At 38.6% G+C, this 17,031-nt stretch overlaps 1 non-coding gene across 1 annotated transcript; it reads left to right on the top strand.

Annotated features, from left to right (window-relative positions):
* The first annotated feature begins 12,686 nt into the window (after positions 1–12,686).
* LOC130972155 (small nucleolar RNA R71) lies at positions 12,687–12,790 on the top strand. Its single transcript, XR_009083350.1, has one exon. It is a non-coding gene; the product is annotated as a small nucleolar RNA R71 (small nucleolar RNA).
* Positions 12,791–17,031: the final 4,241 nt, after the last annotated feature.

The raw sequence follows: 17,031 nt of genomic DNA, 5'->3' as shown, positions 1-17,031 counted from the left end.
ATTGTAGAATTAGTTCTCCCTTAGCTACATCAATGATAGCATTGGCAGTGGCTAGAAAAGGTCTTCCAAGGATGATGGATTCATTCTCATATTCCCCAGTATCTAAGATTATGAAGTTTGCAGGGATGTAAAGGTCTTCAACCTTTACCAAGACATCCTCTACTAAGCTATATGTTTTCTTCATTGATCTGTTTACCATCTCTAGTGAGATATTTGTAGCTTGTACCTCAAAGATTCTCAGCTTTTCCATTACAAAGAGTGGCATGAGGTTTATACTTGACCCTAGGTCACACAGAGCATTCTCAAAGGTCATGGTGCCTATGGTTCAAGGAATTAGGAAGCGTCCGAGATCCAGAAGCTTCTGAGGTAGCTTCTGCTGTACCAAGGTATTGAGTTATTTGGTGAGCACTGGAGGTTCTTCTTCCAATGTCTCTGTGCCAAATAACTTGGCATTCGTCTTCATCAAAACTCCTAGGTACCGAGCAACCTACTCTTCCCTAGTTTCCTCATCCTCATCAGAGGATGGGTATTCATCAGAACTCATGCACTGCAAGAGTGCATTCAGTGGAACCTTTATGGTCTCTACATGAGCCTTGGTTTCCTTGAGTTCTTGGGTATGGACATCCTTAGTAGGCATTGAACGCCCAGTGAGATATTCCTTACTGGTGTTCAATGCCAGCTTCTCTGTTGGTTTGGGCGTTGAACGCCCAGGAGGGCCCTCTTTCATAGCGTTCAACGCTAGTAATGATGTATGGTTGGGCATTGAACGCCCAGTGGGTGGTATCTTTCTGGTGTTCAATGTCAGGAATGACATGTCTTGGGGCGTTGAATGCCCAGTAAGGGCTACCTTACTGTCATTCAACCCCTCCCTTTTCTCCTCAGTTTCGGCCTCCACCTCTATGGTGATGGCCTTGCACTCTTCCCTTGGGTTAACTTCAGTATTACTAAGAAGAGTTTCAGGAGGAGTCTCAGGGATTCTCTTGCTTATTTGACCAACTGGTACCTCTAAATTTTTTATGGAAGACCTTGTTTTAGTAATAAAACTATAAATGGTCTTAGAGGGGTTGGAGACTATAATGACTAAGTCAGAAAGACTTTGTTTAGGGATCTCCATATTCCCTTGGGAAGATGGAAATGGTGGCCTATTGTTGAACCTATTCTGGTTCCTTTCACATTGATTGTTGTTGAAGACTTGCTGAGGCTTCTGTTGATCCCTCCATGAAAGGTTAGGACGGTTCCTCCATGAGGGATTGTAGGTGTTTCCATAGGGTTCTTGCATGTAATTCACCTCCTCCATCATGAGTTGCTCAGGATCATAAGCTTCTCCTTCAGAAAAAGCTTCTTGAGTGCTGCCAACTGCAGCTTACAATCCAGTGAAATGCTGGGAGATCATGTTGACCTACTGGGTCAAGATCTTATCCTGAGCCTATATGGCATTCAGAGTATCGACTTCAAGAAATCCTTTCTTCTGAAGTATCCCAGTATTCACAGGGTTTTTCTCAAAAGTGTACATAAACTGGTTGTTTGCAACCATGTCTATAAGTTCTCTTGCCTCTTCAGGATTTTTCTTCTAGTGGAGTGATTGATAAACCACTATTTTATGGTTTATCTTGTGCTCAATTGAGTGGTTTTTATCAAGCCTTTGCCCACTTATTCATATGATTTGCATGGTCTTACATTCTCCTTCCTGATTTTGTGCTATGATTGAAAACATGCTTCTTTGGTCTTAATTTTGCTATGTTTAATCCTCTCTTATTACCAATCGATGCCTTGATATGTGTGTTAAGTGATTTCAGAGATTACAGGGCAGGAATGACTTAGAGGATGGAAAGGAAGCATGCAAAAGTTGAAGGAATACAAGAAGTTGAAGAAATTGCTAAGCTGTCAGCCTAACCTCTTCGCACTCAAACGGTCATAACTTGAGCTACAGAGATCCAAACAATGTGGTTCCAGTTGTGTTGGAAAGCTAACGTTCAAGGCTTTGATTTGATATATAATTTGCCATAGTGGCTGTATAGGTAGGCGACGCAAACGTGCACTCCACGCGGACGCGTCGCATCTGCGAAAATCAGCGTGGCAGATTTCATAACCAGCGAATTCTAGGCTATTTCCGGCCCAGTTTTAAGCCCAGAAAACACAGATTAAAGGCTGCAAAGTGGAGGAATGAAAGGGGACTCATAATTCACACTTTTCATAATTTAGAAGTAGTTTTTAGAGCTTCTCCTCTCTCTTAGGATTTATTAGGATTTTTATAAATTATGATTTATTTCTTCTTCATCACAGATTCAATATTCCTTTTACTTTATATTTTTCTTCCATTTTTAGATACTCTAATGCTTTTATTTGTATTTGACTTATATTGCCCAATTGGCTTATGAACTTTTCCATGTTAGATTTGACTGCTTTTATTAATGCAATTGAGGTATTTCAGATTTATGCTTGCTTTATTCTATTTATGATGTCTTCAATTTAATTTAGAATTTTCCCTTTTGGCTCTGGTTAAGTAATTGGTGACGCTTGAGTTATCAAATAAAGCAGTGGTTGAAATTGGCAGAACGCTCTAAAGCTAGTCTTCCCACAGGGATTGACTAAGACTTGAGGATCAAACTAATTATTCCACTTGACTTTCCTTTGCTTTAGTAAAGGTTAACTAAGTGGGATTAAAATCCAATTCTCATCACAATTGATAAGGATAGGACTTCCAGTTCTAATACCTTGCCAAAAGTTTATTTTATTATTACTATTCTAATTTTACTTGTCATTTAACATACTTCTTCCTTATTTTCAAAACCCCCAATTTACAAAACTCATAACCAATAATAAGAACATACCTTCCTGCAATTCCTTGAGAAGACGACCTGAGGTTCAAATACTTCGGTTATCAATTTATTTAGGGGTTTGTTACTTGTGACAACCAAAATATTTGAAAGAAAAGACTTTTGTTGGTTTAGAAGCTATACTTGCAACGTGAATTTATTCTAAATTCTAGACCACGTAAAAGTTTCTCTCTTTAAAATGGCGCCGTTGCCCGAGAATTGCAAACGTGTGCCTTATTATTGGTTATTGTAAATATTTTTCAAAAATAAAAAAATTTCAGATTTTAAATTTTTTTATATTATCTTATCTTATTTTTCAAAATTCAAATCTTTTTTTTTTCAAAACAAAATTTTTTTATATCTTTTTCAAAAATCATATCTTTTTCAAAATCTTATCTTATTTTTTTCAAAAATTAAATCTTTTTTAAAATACTTTCTTTTTATTAGTTTTTGTTTCTATTTTCTCCTACTACGATGAACTCTCACCCCTTTGGCTATGAGTCTGGTTACAATTATGTTGCAGGAAGAGGAAATTACAATGAAAACAGGCATCACAGTTGGAACAATCAAAGATGGGAGGAGCCACAAGGATTTAATCAACCCTTATGGCAACAACCACCTCCAATGGACTATCAACAACCATTCTGTGATGCATATCAAGGCAATGGCTATGGTGAGCGCTCTTTAGATTATCAACAACCACCACCATATGCTTGTGAACCCTCTCCTCAACATGACTTGGACCACCATACTCACAAGCTCCTTTCCGCCACTCACCTCCATATGACCCTAACCCATATCCACCATACCAACCACCCTATGAACCGTATGAACCATATATAGAACCACCCCAATTCCACCCCATTTACTCCCAAGAACCACCACTGCCAATTTTTGGATCGACCCAAGAATCATAGGCTCGCCTCAAGGAATCAGTAGATCAATTTTATGCAACCCTTCATCAATTGGAGCAAGCAATAAATCAATTACCTTCCAGACGTTTGGACACTCAAGGAACCCCCATGGCTTCGTGTGAGAATCTAATGAAGAACGTAGCATGAAAAAGATACTAGAAACTCCAGTGGACAGTAAAGATCATGACTTTGTACTGGAACAAGTAGAAGAAGCCGGAATTATTGAAGAAGAAGAAGTGGTCGAAGACTTAGGAGATGCTGAGCCTCCATTGGAAAGTCCATTCATAAAGCCTCCTTCCAAGGTGTTTGATGTTAATGTTGAGGAGGGTGTACAACCTCCAAGGTATATCATAGTTGAAGAATTTGAAGGGGATGATCAAGAGATGGATTCAATCATTGATGAATTCTTATCTACATTTGAATCCTCTTCCATTGGACTAGACATGGAGATTAAAGAAGAAGAAGAACAACCTCCCATGCCCTTGGTGAGCAATAAAGAAGAGATTGAATTGGAAGAAAGCTACCAAGAGGAAGAGGTTGATATTGAAGAAGCTTGCAAAGAGGTGGTAGTTGTCAAAGAAGAACGCAAAGGAGTGGAGCTTGCAAGTTCATTAGAAACCCCTCCCCCTAAGTTGCCATCATCCTTCACAACATTCAAGTGGGTAAAATTCATATCCCTTAGCTTTCTAATTCCACTTGAATATGGGCTACTGGAGATGGATGGTCAACTTAGAGCTCTTTGTTGCATTAAGAGTAAGAGGAAGATGGTTAGTGGTAAGAATTGTCCTGCAAGGTTCATTATGGTTGGAAGCTTTAAGTTTAAATGCAAAGGTTAGTGTAGAGCTCAACTGAATGGGTCTAGGAAGTTGCTTGGCCGCTCTAGTGAGAATTCAAATTGCTTGCCACCCGGCTAGAACACTGATGATTAACTTGAAGATGGGTGTAGAAACAAGATTTGGGATCCCGGAGGATATTGGATTTGCAAACATTGGTGGAGATTCCTAGATGAATTCAAGCACAAACCACCATAACAGGGAGCTCACCACATGTCCATCTTAAGGACATTAACTAAAAGTGCTAGGTGGGAGACAGCCCACCATGGTATGATCGTTCCCTTTCCATTTTGCTTTATTTTTTAATTTTGTTTGAATCTGAAATTTTTGCATGACATTCATTGCATTTTGCATTCTGCATACTGCATAAAAAAAATTTTCGCACGCGATGCGATAGCGTCGTTGACGCATCCGCGTCACAAGTGCATTCGGAAGAAAAGAAAATTGAACAGAGAGTCACAGCACGGCTAATCATCTGTCGGTTCTCAATCAGGCTGGAATAGAATCTCGTGATTCTTTTGCGTCTGTCACTAACGCCTAGCCTTCAGGAGTTTGAAGCTTGTCACAGTCATTCAATCCCGAAATCCTACTCGAAATACCACAGACAAGGTTAGACTTTCCGGATTCCCATGAATGCCGCCATCAATTCTAGCTTATACCACGAAGATTTTGATTAAGGAATCCAAGAGATATGCACCCGGTCTAAGGTAGAACGGAAGTGATTGTCAGTCACGCGCGTTCATAGGTGAGAATGATGATGAGTGTCACGGATCATCACATTCATCAAGTTGAAGTGCAATGAATATCTTAGAACAGGAATAAATAGAATTGAATAGAAAATAGTAATAATTGCATTGAAACTTAAGGTACAGCAGAGCTCCACACCCTTAATCTATGGTGTGTAGAAACTCCACCGTTGAAAATATATAAGTGATGAAGGTTCAGGCATGGCCGAATGGCCAGCCCCCAGACGTGGTCAAAAGACCGAATGATCAAAAGACTCCTAAGAAACTAGTAAAAAGTTCAATTTATACTAAACTAGCTACTAGGGTTTACAGAGGTAAGTAATTGATGCATAAATTCACTTCTGTGGCCCACTTGGTGTATGTTTGGGCTGAGCTTGATCTATCCATGAGCTGAGGCTTCTTTTGGAGTTGAACGCCAAGTTGTAACGTGTTTTGGGCGTTCAACTCCGGTTCGTGACGTGTTTCTGGCGTTTGACTCCAGACAGCAACATGGAACTGGCGTTGAGCGCCAGTTTACGTCATCTAATCACGAATAAAGTATGAACTATTATATATTGTTAGAAAGCTCTGGATGTCTAATTTCCAACGCCGTTGAGAGCGCGCCATTTGGAGGTCTGTAGCTCCAGAAAATCTATTTCGAGTGCAGGAAGGTCAGATTCCAACAGCATCAGTAGTCCTTTGTCAGCCTCCTATCAGAGTTTTGCTCAGGTCCCTCAATTTCAGCCAGAAAATACCTGAAATCACAAAAAAAACACACAAACTCATAGAAAAGTCCAGAAATGTGAATTTAGCATAAAAACTAATGAAAACATCCCTAAAAGTAACTAGATCATACTAAAAACTACCTAAAAACAATGCCAAAAAGCGTATAAATTATCCGCTCATCACAACACCAAACTTAAATTGTTGCTTGTCCCCAAGCAACTGAAAATCAATTAGGATGAAAAGAAGATAATATACTATAAATTCCAAAATATCAACGAATATTAATTCTAATTAGATGAGCGGGACTTGTAGCTTTTTGCTTCTGAATAGTTTTGGCATCTCACTCTTTCCTTTGAAGTTTAGAATGATTGGCTTCTCTAGGAACTTTAGAATTTTGGATAGTGCTATTGATTCTCCTAGTTAAGTATGTTGATTCTTGAACACAGCTACTTTTATGAGTCTTGGCCGTGGCCCTAAGCATTTTGTCTTCCAATATTACCACTGGATACATAAATGCCACAGACACATAACTGGGTGAACCTTTTCAGATTGTGACTCAGCTTTGCTAGAGTCCCCAGTTAGAGGTGTCCAGAGCTCTTAAGCACACTCTTTTTGCTTTGGATTACGACTTTAACCACTCAGTCTCAAGCTTTTCACTTGGACCTTCATGACACAAACACATGGTTAGGGACAGCTTGATTTAGCCGCTTAGGCCTAGATTTATTTCCTTGGGCCCTCCTATCCATTGATGCTCAAAGCCTTGGATCCTTTGTACCCTTGCCTTTTGGTTTTAAGGACTATTGGCTTTTTCTGCTTGCTTTTTCTTTTTCTTTCTATTTTTTTTCGCAAGCTTTTGCTTTTTCACTGCTTTTTCTTGCTTCAAGAATCAATTTTATGATTTTTCAGATCATCAATAACAATTTTCTTTGTTCATCATTCTTTCAAGAGCCAACAATTTTAAAATTCATAAACAACAAGATCAAAAATATGCACTGTTCAAGCATTCATTCAAACAACAAAAAGTATTGTCACCACATCAATATAATTAAATTAAATTCAAGGATAAATTCGAAATTCATGTACTTCTTGTTCTTTTTGAATTAGAAACATTTTTATTTAAGAGAGGTGAAGGATTCATGGAATTATTTATAGCCTTAAGACATAGTTACTACATACTAATGATCATGAAGTAGAGACACAAAACATAAATAGACATGAAGCATAAAAATCGGAAAACAGAGAAATAAGAACAAGGAATGAGTCCACCTTAGTGGCGTCTTCTTCTTGAAGGACCAATGATGTCCTTAAGCTCTTCTATGTCCCTTCCTTGCCTTTGTTGCTCCTCCCTCATTGCTCTTTGATCTTCTCTTATTTCATGGAGAATGATGGAGTGCTCTTGATGTTCCACCCTTAATTGTTTCACATTGTAACTCAAATTTTCTAAGGACGTGTTGAGTTGTTCCCAATAGTTGTTGGGAGGAAAGTGCATCCCTTGAGGCATCTCCGGGATTTCTTGGTGATGAGCTTCCTCATGCGTCCCTTGGGCTCCATGAGTGGGCTCTCTTGTTTGCTCCATCCTTTTCTTAGTGATGGGCTTGTCCTCCTCAATGAGGATGTCTCCTTCTATGATAACTCCAGCTGAGTAACATAGATGGCAAATAAGATGAGGAAAAGCTAGCCTTGCCAAAGTAGAGGACTTATCGGCTATTTTGTAGAATTCATGGGAGATGACTTCATGAACTTCTACTTCCTCTCCAATCATGATGCTATGAATCATGATGGCCCGATCCACAGTAACTTCAGATCGGTTGCTAGTGGGGATGATGGAGCATTGAATGAACTCCAACCATCCTCTAGCCACAGGCTTGAGGTCCAGTCTTCTTAGTTGAACCGGCTTGCCTTTGAAGTCTCTTTTCCATTGAGCTCCTTCCACACATATGCCCATAAGGACTTGGTCCAACCTTTGATTAAAGTTGACCCTTCTAGTGTAGGGGTGTGCATCTTCTTGCATCATGGGTAAGTTGAACGCCAACCTCACATTTTCCGGACTAAAATCTAAGTATTTCCCCCGAACCATTGTAAGATAATTCTTTGGACTCAGGTTCACACTTTGATCATGGTTCCTAGTGATCCATGCATTGGCATAGAACTCTTGAACCATTAAGATTCCGACTTGTTGAATGGGGTTGGTGATGATTGGATTTTTGACGGTTTAGAATTTCACAAATGAAATCTCGTCGAAGTATAGTCTCTAAACCAACAATAATCCTTTCATACAAAAATTTGTTTGTCACAAGTACAAACCCCTAAAATCTATAAACCGAAGTATTTAAACCTCGGGTCGTCTCTCAAAGGACTTGCAGGGTAGTGTTCTTGTTATTGGTTACGAACTTGTTTATTTTGGGGTCTTAGATGAGAAACATGAATAGTAAATGGTAAGAAAACTTTATTAACAAAATGGTCTTGGCAAGATTTGGTTGTCAAGGGTCTTCATCATTATCACTAGCCACAAGTATGGTAGTTGCAAGGATTAATCCCACTTAGTCATCCTTAAATCAATTAACAAAGGAAAGTCAAGTGAGTTATATCAATCCTAGTCCATAAGTCCTAGCTTTCCACTAATTGGATTAATAAAGGCTAGAGTTAATGGCTATCAACTATCAATCAATTGGACACTAGAGACTCAAGAAATCCTAAGTCACCTTCTCAAGCCAAGAACATAGAATTCTACTCTAACATCCTCTCAAGCATTTCATCAAACACTTGGAGGGCACAAAAGAAAAGTATATTCAATCACAACAAGAATGAATTCTAACTACAATTGAATGCAAAGAATTAACAACAACAATCAAGGAAATCACAATTATCATGAATTACCTCAAATTGAATTATTGAAAGAAAATAAAGAGAACAAGAGTATCTCAATTACAAAACCTAGAAACAAAATAAGAGAAATTACAACAAGAGAATAGGGATAGAGAGAAGAACCAAAGTGTAGCAATCACCAATTGGACGTAGAAGTAGAAGGAGACTTGAATTAAACCTAGAACTATGAGATCCTAATCTAACCCTAATTCCTAATCCTAATTCTAGAGAGAAGAGAGAGCTTCTCTCTCTAACTCTAACTACTTCTAAAACTAAACTATGACTAATGGTAACTAACATGTGTTTCCCTCTTCACTCCTTGGGTTAAATAGCATCAGAAATGAGTTGGATTGGGCCCACAAGGCTTCTAAAATCGCTGGCCATGTGTTGCATTAAGTGGGTCATGTGCCACCATCGGCGCGTCCGTGTACCGTGCGCGTGCGCGCCCCTATGCGCGATGCAAATATGGCAAATCTTATATTGTTTCGAAGCCCCGGATGTTAGCTTTCTAACCCAACTAGAACCGCATCATTTGGACCTCTGTAGCTCAAGTTATGGTCGTTTAAGTGCGAAGAGGTCGGCTTGACAGCTTTCCGGTTCTTTCATTTCTTCATGAGTTCTCCAACTTTTCATGCTTCTTTCTTCATTCCCTTGATCCAATCTTTGCCTCCTAAACCTTAAATCACTTAACAAACATATCAAGGCATCTAATGGAATCAAGGAGAATTAGATTTAGCTATTTTAAGACCTAAAAAGCATGTTTTCACTCTTAAGCACAATTAAGGGAGAAGTTATAAAACCATGCTATTTCATTGAATAAATGTGGGTAAAAGGTTATGAAATCCCCTAAATTCAATACAAGATAAACCGCCAAATTGGGGTTTGTCAGTTGGTTAGAACTTCCCAACCTCTTCTTTGGATCTCATGTCAGATCTCCGGATACTCATTATTCTTGAGCTTGAAAGGGACCTCAGGGATCACCTTCTTCTTGGCCACAACATCATAGAAGTGGTCTTGATGGGCTTTGGAGACGAATCTTTCCATCTCCCATGACTCAGAGGTGGAAGCTTTTGTCTTCCCTTTTCCTTTTCTAGAGGATTCTCCGGCCTTAGGTGCCATCAATGGTAATGGAAAAACAAAAAGCTTATGCTTTTTCCATACCAAACTTAAAATATTGCTCGCCCTCGAGCAAGATAAGTAAGAAGAGAGGAAGAAGAAGAAGAAAATATGGAGGAGAATAGGGGGTGTAGGATTCAGCCAAGGTATAGAAGAGGGGGTTGTGTGTGTGAAATGAAGTAGAATGGAGGTGTATATATAGGGAGGGGAGAGAGGGTAGGTTCGGCCATTTAGGGTGGGTTTGGGTGGGAAAGATTTTTGAATTTTGAAGGTAGGTGGGGTTTATGGGGAAGAGTGGATGGATGTGAGTGGTGAGGGGGTAATTGGGAAGAGAGATTGAGGTGATTGGTGAAGGGTTTTGGGGAAGAGTGTTTATTGAAAAGAGAGAATGAATGTTTGAGAAGAGGGGAGAATATGTTAGGTGGGGATCCTGTGGGGTCCACAGATCCTGAAATGATCCTGTGGGGCCTACAGATCCTGAGGTGTCAAGGATTTACATCCCTGCACCAATTAGGCATGTAAAATGCCTTAGCATACCATTCTGGCGTTTAAACGCCGAAGTGATGCACGTTCTGGGTGTTCAATGCCCATGTGCAACATGTTTCTGACGTTGAATGCCAGTTCCATGCTTGTTACTAGCATTCAGCGCCAGCTTTCCTCAGGGCACATTCCTAGCGTCCAAACGCCAGGATGTTGCTTGTTTTTGGCGTTCAGCGCCAGATCCATGCTCTGTTCTGGCGTTGAACGCCAGCCAGATGCACCTTACTGGCGTTTAAACGCCAGTAAGTTCTTCCTCCAGGGTGTGATTTTTCTTCTGCTGTTTTTGATTCTGTTTCTAATTTTTGTATTTTTCTCGTGACTCCACATGATCATGGACCTAATAAAACACAAAAGAACAATAAAATAAAAATAAAATTAGATAAATAAAAATTAGGTTGCCTCCCAACAAGCGCTCTTTTAATGTCACTAGCTTGACAGTGAGCTCTCATGGAGCTTTAGAGAAGTTCAGAGCATGATGAAGGTTTCCCAACACCAAACTTAGAGTTTGAATGTGGGGTCTTCTCAACACCAAACTTAGAGTTTGGTTGTGGCCTCCCAACACCAAACTTAGAGTTTGACTGTGGGGGCTCTTATTGACTCTGTACTGAGAGAAGCTCTGCATGTTTACTCTCTTTTGTTACAGAGGGATGGCCGTGTGCCTTAAACACAAGGTAGTCCCCATTCAATTGAAGGACTAATTCTCCTCTGTTAACATCTATTACAGCACCTGCTGTGGCTAGGAAAGGTCTTTCAAGGATGATGCATTCATCCTCTTCCTTCCTAGTGTCTAGGATTATGAAATCAGCAGGGATGTAAAGGCCTTCAACTTTTACTAATATGTCCTCTACTAATCCATAAGCTTGTCTTACTGACTTGTCTGCCAATTGTAATGAGAATAAGGCAGGCTGTACCTCAATGATCCCTAGTTTCTCCATTACAGAGAGTGGCATAAGATTTATGCCTGACCCCAGGTCACACAGAGCTTTTTCAAAGGTCATGGTGCCTATGGTACAGGGTATTAAGAATTTTCCAGGATCTTGTTTCTTTTGAGGTAGAGTTTGCTGAACCCATGTATCTAGTTCACTAATGAGCAAGGGAGGTTCACCTTCCCAAGTCTCATTACCAAACAACTTGGCATTCAGCTTCATGATAGCTCCTAGATATTGAGCAACTTGCTCTCCAGTCATATCTTCATCCTCTTCTGAGGAAGAATAGTCTTCAGAGCTCATGAATGGCAGAAGAAGATTTAGTGGAATCTCTATGGTCTCTATATGAGCCTCAGATTCCTTTAGGTCCTCAATAGGGAACTCCTTCTTGCTTGAGCGACGTCCTAGAAGGTCTTCCTCACTAGGATTTTCGTCCTTCTCCTCCCTTGTGCATTCGGCCATATTGATTACTTTAATGGCATTGCACTCTCCCTTTGGATTCTCTTCTGTATTGCTAGGGAGAATACTGGGAGGAGTTTCAGTGATTTTCTTACTCAGCTGGCCCACTTGTGCCTCCAAATTTCTAATGGAGGATCTTGTTTCACTCATGAAACTTAAAGTGGACTTAGACAGATCAGAGACTATATTTGATAAGTTAGAGGGGCTCTGTTCAGAATTCTCTGTTTGTTGCTGAGAAGATGATGGAAAAGGCTTGTTATTGCTTAGCCTGTTTCTTCCACCATTATTAAAGCCTTGTTGAGGCTTTTGTTGATCCTTCCATGAGAAATTTGGATGATTTCTCCATGATGAATTATAGGTGTTTCCATAAGGTTCACCCATGTAATTAACCTCTGCCATTGCAGGGTTCTCAGGATCATAAGCTTCTTCAGAAGCTGCCTCTTTAGTACTGTTGGATGCATTTTGCCATCCATTCAGACTTTGAGAGATCATGTTGACTTGCTGAGTCAACACTTTGTTCTGAGCCAATATGGCATTCAGAGCATCAATTTCAAGAACTCCCTTCCTTTGAGGCGTCCCACTATTCACGGAATTCCTCTCAGAAGTGTACATGAATTGATTATTTGTAACCATATCAATAAGTTCTTGAGCTTCTGCAGGCGTTTTCTTTAGGTGAATGGATCCACCTGCAGAATGGTCCAATGACATCTTGGAAACCTCAGATAGACCATAATAGAATATATCTAATATGGTCCATTCTGAAAATATGTCAGAAGGACACTTTTTGGTCATCTGCTTGTATCTTTCCCAAGCTTCATAGAGGGATTCACCATCTTTTTGCTTGAAGGTCTGAACATCCACTCTAAGCTTGCTCAACTTTTGAGGAGGAAAGAATTTATCCAAGAAGGCCGTGACCAGCTTATCCCAGGAGTCCAGGCTATCTTTAGGTTGTGAATCCAACCATGTTCTAGTTCTGTCTCTTACAGCAAAAGGGAAAAGCATGAGCCTGTAGACTTCAGGATCTACTCCATTCGTCTTTACAGTCTCACAAATCTGCAAGAACTCAGTTAAAAACTGGTAAGGATCTTCAGATGGAAGTCCATGAAACTTGCAGTTCTGTTGCACTAGAGCTACTAATCGAGGTTTCAGCTCAAAATTGTTTGCTCCAATGGCCGAAATAGAGATGCTTCTTCCATCAAATTTGGAAGTTAGTTTAGTGAAATCACCAAGCATCCTCCTTGCATTATTGTTGTTGGGTTCGGCTGCCATCTCCTTTTCTTGTTCGAAAATTTCAGAAAGGTTGTCTCTGGATTGTTGTAATTTAGCTTCTCTTAATTTCCTCTTCAGAGTCCTTTCAGGTTCAGGATCAGCTTCAACAAGAATGTCTTTTTCCTTGTTCCTGCTCATAAAGGGAAGAAGAGAACAAGAAAAGAAAGAGGAATCCTCTATGTCACAGTATAGAGATTCCTTTATGTTAGTAGAAGAAAAAAGGGAATAGGAGTGGAGAAGAATGAATAGATAGGGCCAGTGATTTGAGATGAAGAGAGGTGAAGAGAAGTGTTAGTAAATAAATAAATAAATAGAAGAAGGGGAGAGGGAAGAAATTTCGAAAATAATTTTGAAAAGAAGTTAAATAATTTTCGAAAATAAAAGATAAGATAGAATTAAAATTAAAACAATTAAATAATTAAAAAGAATTTTTGAAAAAGGGATGAGATATTTTCAAAAATTAGAGAGAGAAAAGTAGTTAGGTGGTTTTGAAAAAGATAAAAAATAAACAAAAAGTCAAATAGTTAGTTGAAAAAAATATTCAAATCAAATTTGAAAAGATAAGAAGATAAGAAGTTAAATAAGATATCTTGAAATTAAATTTTTGAAAAAGATAAAATTTTGAAAAAGATATGATATAAAAGATAAGATAAGATAGATTTAATTTTTAAAATTAATTACTTAACTAACAAGAAATTAAAAGATAAGATTCTAGAATTTAAAGATTGAACCTTTCTTAACAAGAAAGTAACAAACTTCAAATTTTTGAATCAATCATATTAATTGTTAGCATAATTTTCGAAAATTTGAAATAAAATTAAGAAAAAGATTTTTGGAAAATAATTTTCAAAATTTTAGAAAAAATAAAAAAATTGAAAAAGATATGATTTTTGAAAAAGATTTTGAAAAGATGATATTTTTAAAATTGAAAATTTGACTTGACTCATGAGAAACAACTAATTTTAAAAATTTTTGACTAAGTCAACTCAAATTTTCGAAAATTAGGAGAGAAATAAGGAAAATATATTTTTTTTATTTTTGAATTTTTAATGAGGAGAGAGAAAAACACAAATATGACCCAAAACATGAAAATTTTGGATCAAAACACATGATGCATGCAAGAACACTATCAATGTCAAGATGAACACCAAGAACACTTTGAAGATCATGATGAACATCAAGAACATATTTTTGAAAAATTTTTTATGCAAAGAAAACATGTAAGACACCAAACTTAGAAATCTTTAATGCATGGACTCTAACAAACGAAAAATGCATATGTAAAACAACAAACAACACAAAGCAAGAAAACATCAAGATCAAATAAGAAGACTTGTCAAGAACAACTTGAAGATCATGAAGAACACCATGAATGCATGAATTTTCGAAAAATGCAAGAAAAATTTTTAAAGCATGCAATTGACATCAAACTTAAAAGTTGACTCAAGACTCAAACAAGAAACATAAAATATTTTTTATTTTTATGATTTTATGATTTTTTTTTGTATTTTTATTATTTTTTTCGAAAATATTCTTTAGAAAAACGAAAATAAAGAAAAAAAAATTTTGAAAACTTTTTGAAAAGAAAATTACCTAATCTGAGCAACAAGACAAACCGTTAGTTGTCCATACTCGAACAATCCCCGGCAACGGCGCCAAAAACTTGGTGAACGGATTTGTGATCATCAACAATGGCTCCAATAGTTTGGTAGCTCTCACACGTGAATTACACTTAGTTACAACTCCACACAACTAACCAGCAAGTGCACTGGGACGTCCAAGTAATACCTTACGTGAGTAAGGGTCGATCCCACGGAGATTGTTGGTATGAAGCAAGCTATGGTCATCTTGTAGATCTCAGTCAGGCTGATTCAAATGTGATTGGATTAGATAATTAAAAGATAAATAAAATAGGATAGAAATACTTATGTAAATTAATGGTGGGAATTTCAGATAAGCGTATGGAGATGCTTGTCCTTGTTGAATCTCTGCTTTCCTACTGCTTTCATCCAATCCTTCTTACTCCTTTCCATGGCAAGCTATATGTAGGGCATCATCGTTGTCAATGGCTACATCCCATCCTCTCAGTAAAAATGGTCCAAATGCTCTGTCACAGCACGGCTAATCATCTGTCGGTTCTCAATCAAGCTGGAATAGAATCCCGTGATTCTTTTGCGTCTGTTGATGACAAGTCATCATATACCCATTTTTCAAGCTAATTTCACTTGTTTTATTAGCATTTATGCACTTTCTTGCATCCTAAGTAAGTGATTTGGAGTGAAAATGTATAACTTCTTTAAATCAAACAACCACCATGAAATTAATGTTAACTCATGAGGTTTAAGCTAAATTTAATTGATTTTTAATTGATTTATAAGCCTCTTGAATTTAGTGATACTTTGAGTGGTGTTTTGGTTTATTGTAGGTGAAGATAAAAAAAGGGGAAAAGCGTAGCCTAAGGAAGTGTGGCCTAAGGAGAAGAAATGGTCAAAGAAAGAAGAAGTGTGGCGCACAAAATGAGGAAGGCAAGCATTGCCCTCCACAAGGGCACACTGCCCTAGGAGGGCAACATAAGGGAACAAAGCATGAAAGGCAACTCTGCCCTGCCCACTACAAAGGCAGAGCACAAATTTGTGCCTTGGAATCAAGAAGAACAAAACTTGCCCTGCCCTCCACAAGGGCAGTATCGGGCTCACCAAGGGAAGAAATCAAAGGAAAATGCCTACAATGCTTGCCACAAGAGTTGAACACGGGACCATGAGGAAGCAAGGAACTAGCTCCATTACGGTGCCAAGAAAGCCAAGGAAATGAATGAGCGTGTGTTTCTGCCAGATTCGAAGTGGGACTTCAGTTTGGAAACTGCCCTGCCCTCCGCGAGGGCAGGGCAGCATTTTGTTGTGGCATGAATCTGGCGCACCAAGGCACGTTCTGGCGCCAAGGCATGATTGCAGCACCAGCGCATCACAGCACATTCTGGTGCACCAATCTTTTCTGCCCTGCCCGAGGGCAGGGCAGCATCCTGTGCACCAGCCTGCACCACGCCCGCACCAGCAACGCACCAAGCACCAAATCCTGCCCTGCCCTCCACAAGGGCAGGGCAGCCTCCTGGAAGCTATTATTTTTGGGCCAAAAATTGAATTAAAAATCCAATTTAATTCATTTCTTCACCAAATCAAAAGCCCATCCAAATCCTAAGATCCAAGAATGGAAAGTGTATAAATAGGAGCTAGTTTGATGTAATTAGAAACCTTTTAGCTTGGCTTTTGAACTTTGAATTTTCCTTTGAACCTTTGCTTTTATTTGTAGCTGTTGAAACTTCTCTTGGTGACTTCACTGAGAATTCAGAGAATTGGGGAGGAGAATTGATTTTGAATTTTCCTTTGAACCTTTGCTTTTATTTGTGCTGTTGAAACTTCTCTTGGTGACTTCACTGAGAATTCAGAGAATTGGGGAGGAATTGATCTCTTCTTCTCGTTCTTGCTTAGGCACTTTTTACTTTTCTTGTTTTGAGCTTTGGGTGAAGAATTGAGGAAATTCTGTCTCAATCTCCATTCAAATCTCTTTAATTCCTTTCTGCATAATTGAGTTCAATTTCAACTTCCTTCACTGTTTCTTCTTCAATTTCTTATTAATTGCTTTGTGAACTTGGATCTGGGAAGGCAATTGAGATCTAGGCTTTGCTACCTAGTCTCTGGAGTCCTGAGATCCCAATTTAATTTTAGTTCTTCCGTGAACCTTTGCTGCACTCAATTTCCTTACTGTTTGAGCTCTAATTACTTTTAATTCAATCTCTGCTTTACTAATTGTTGCAATTCAGTTCCTCTTTGCTTAGATTCTAAAAT

This window comes from Arachis stenosperma, chromosome 3 (genome assembly GCF_014773155.1).
Source record: "Arachis stenosperma cultivar V10309 chromosome 3, arast.V10309.gnm1.PFL2, whole genome shotgun sequence".
In the NCBI taxonomy this organism is placed as follows: domain Eukaryota; kingdom Viridiplantae; phylum Streptophyta; class Magnoliopsida; order Fabales; family Fabaceae; genus Arachis; species Arachis stenosperma.
The sequence above is the reverse complement of the archived record's forward strand: the minus strand, read 5'-3'. Positions and strand labels throughout refer to the sequence as shown.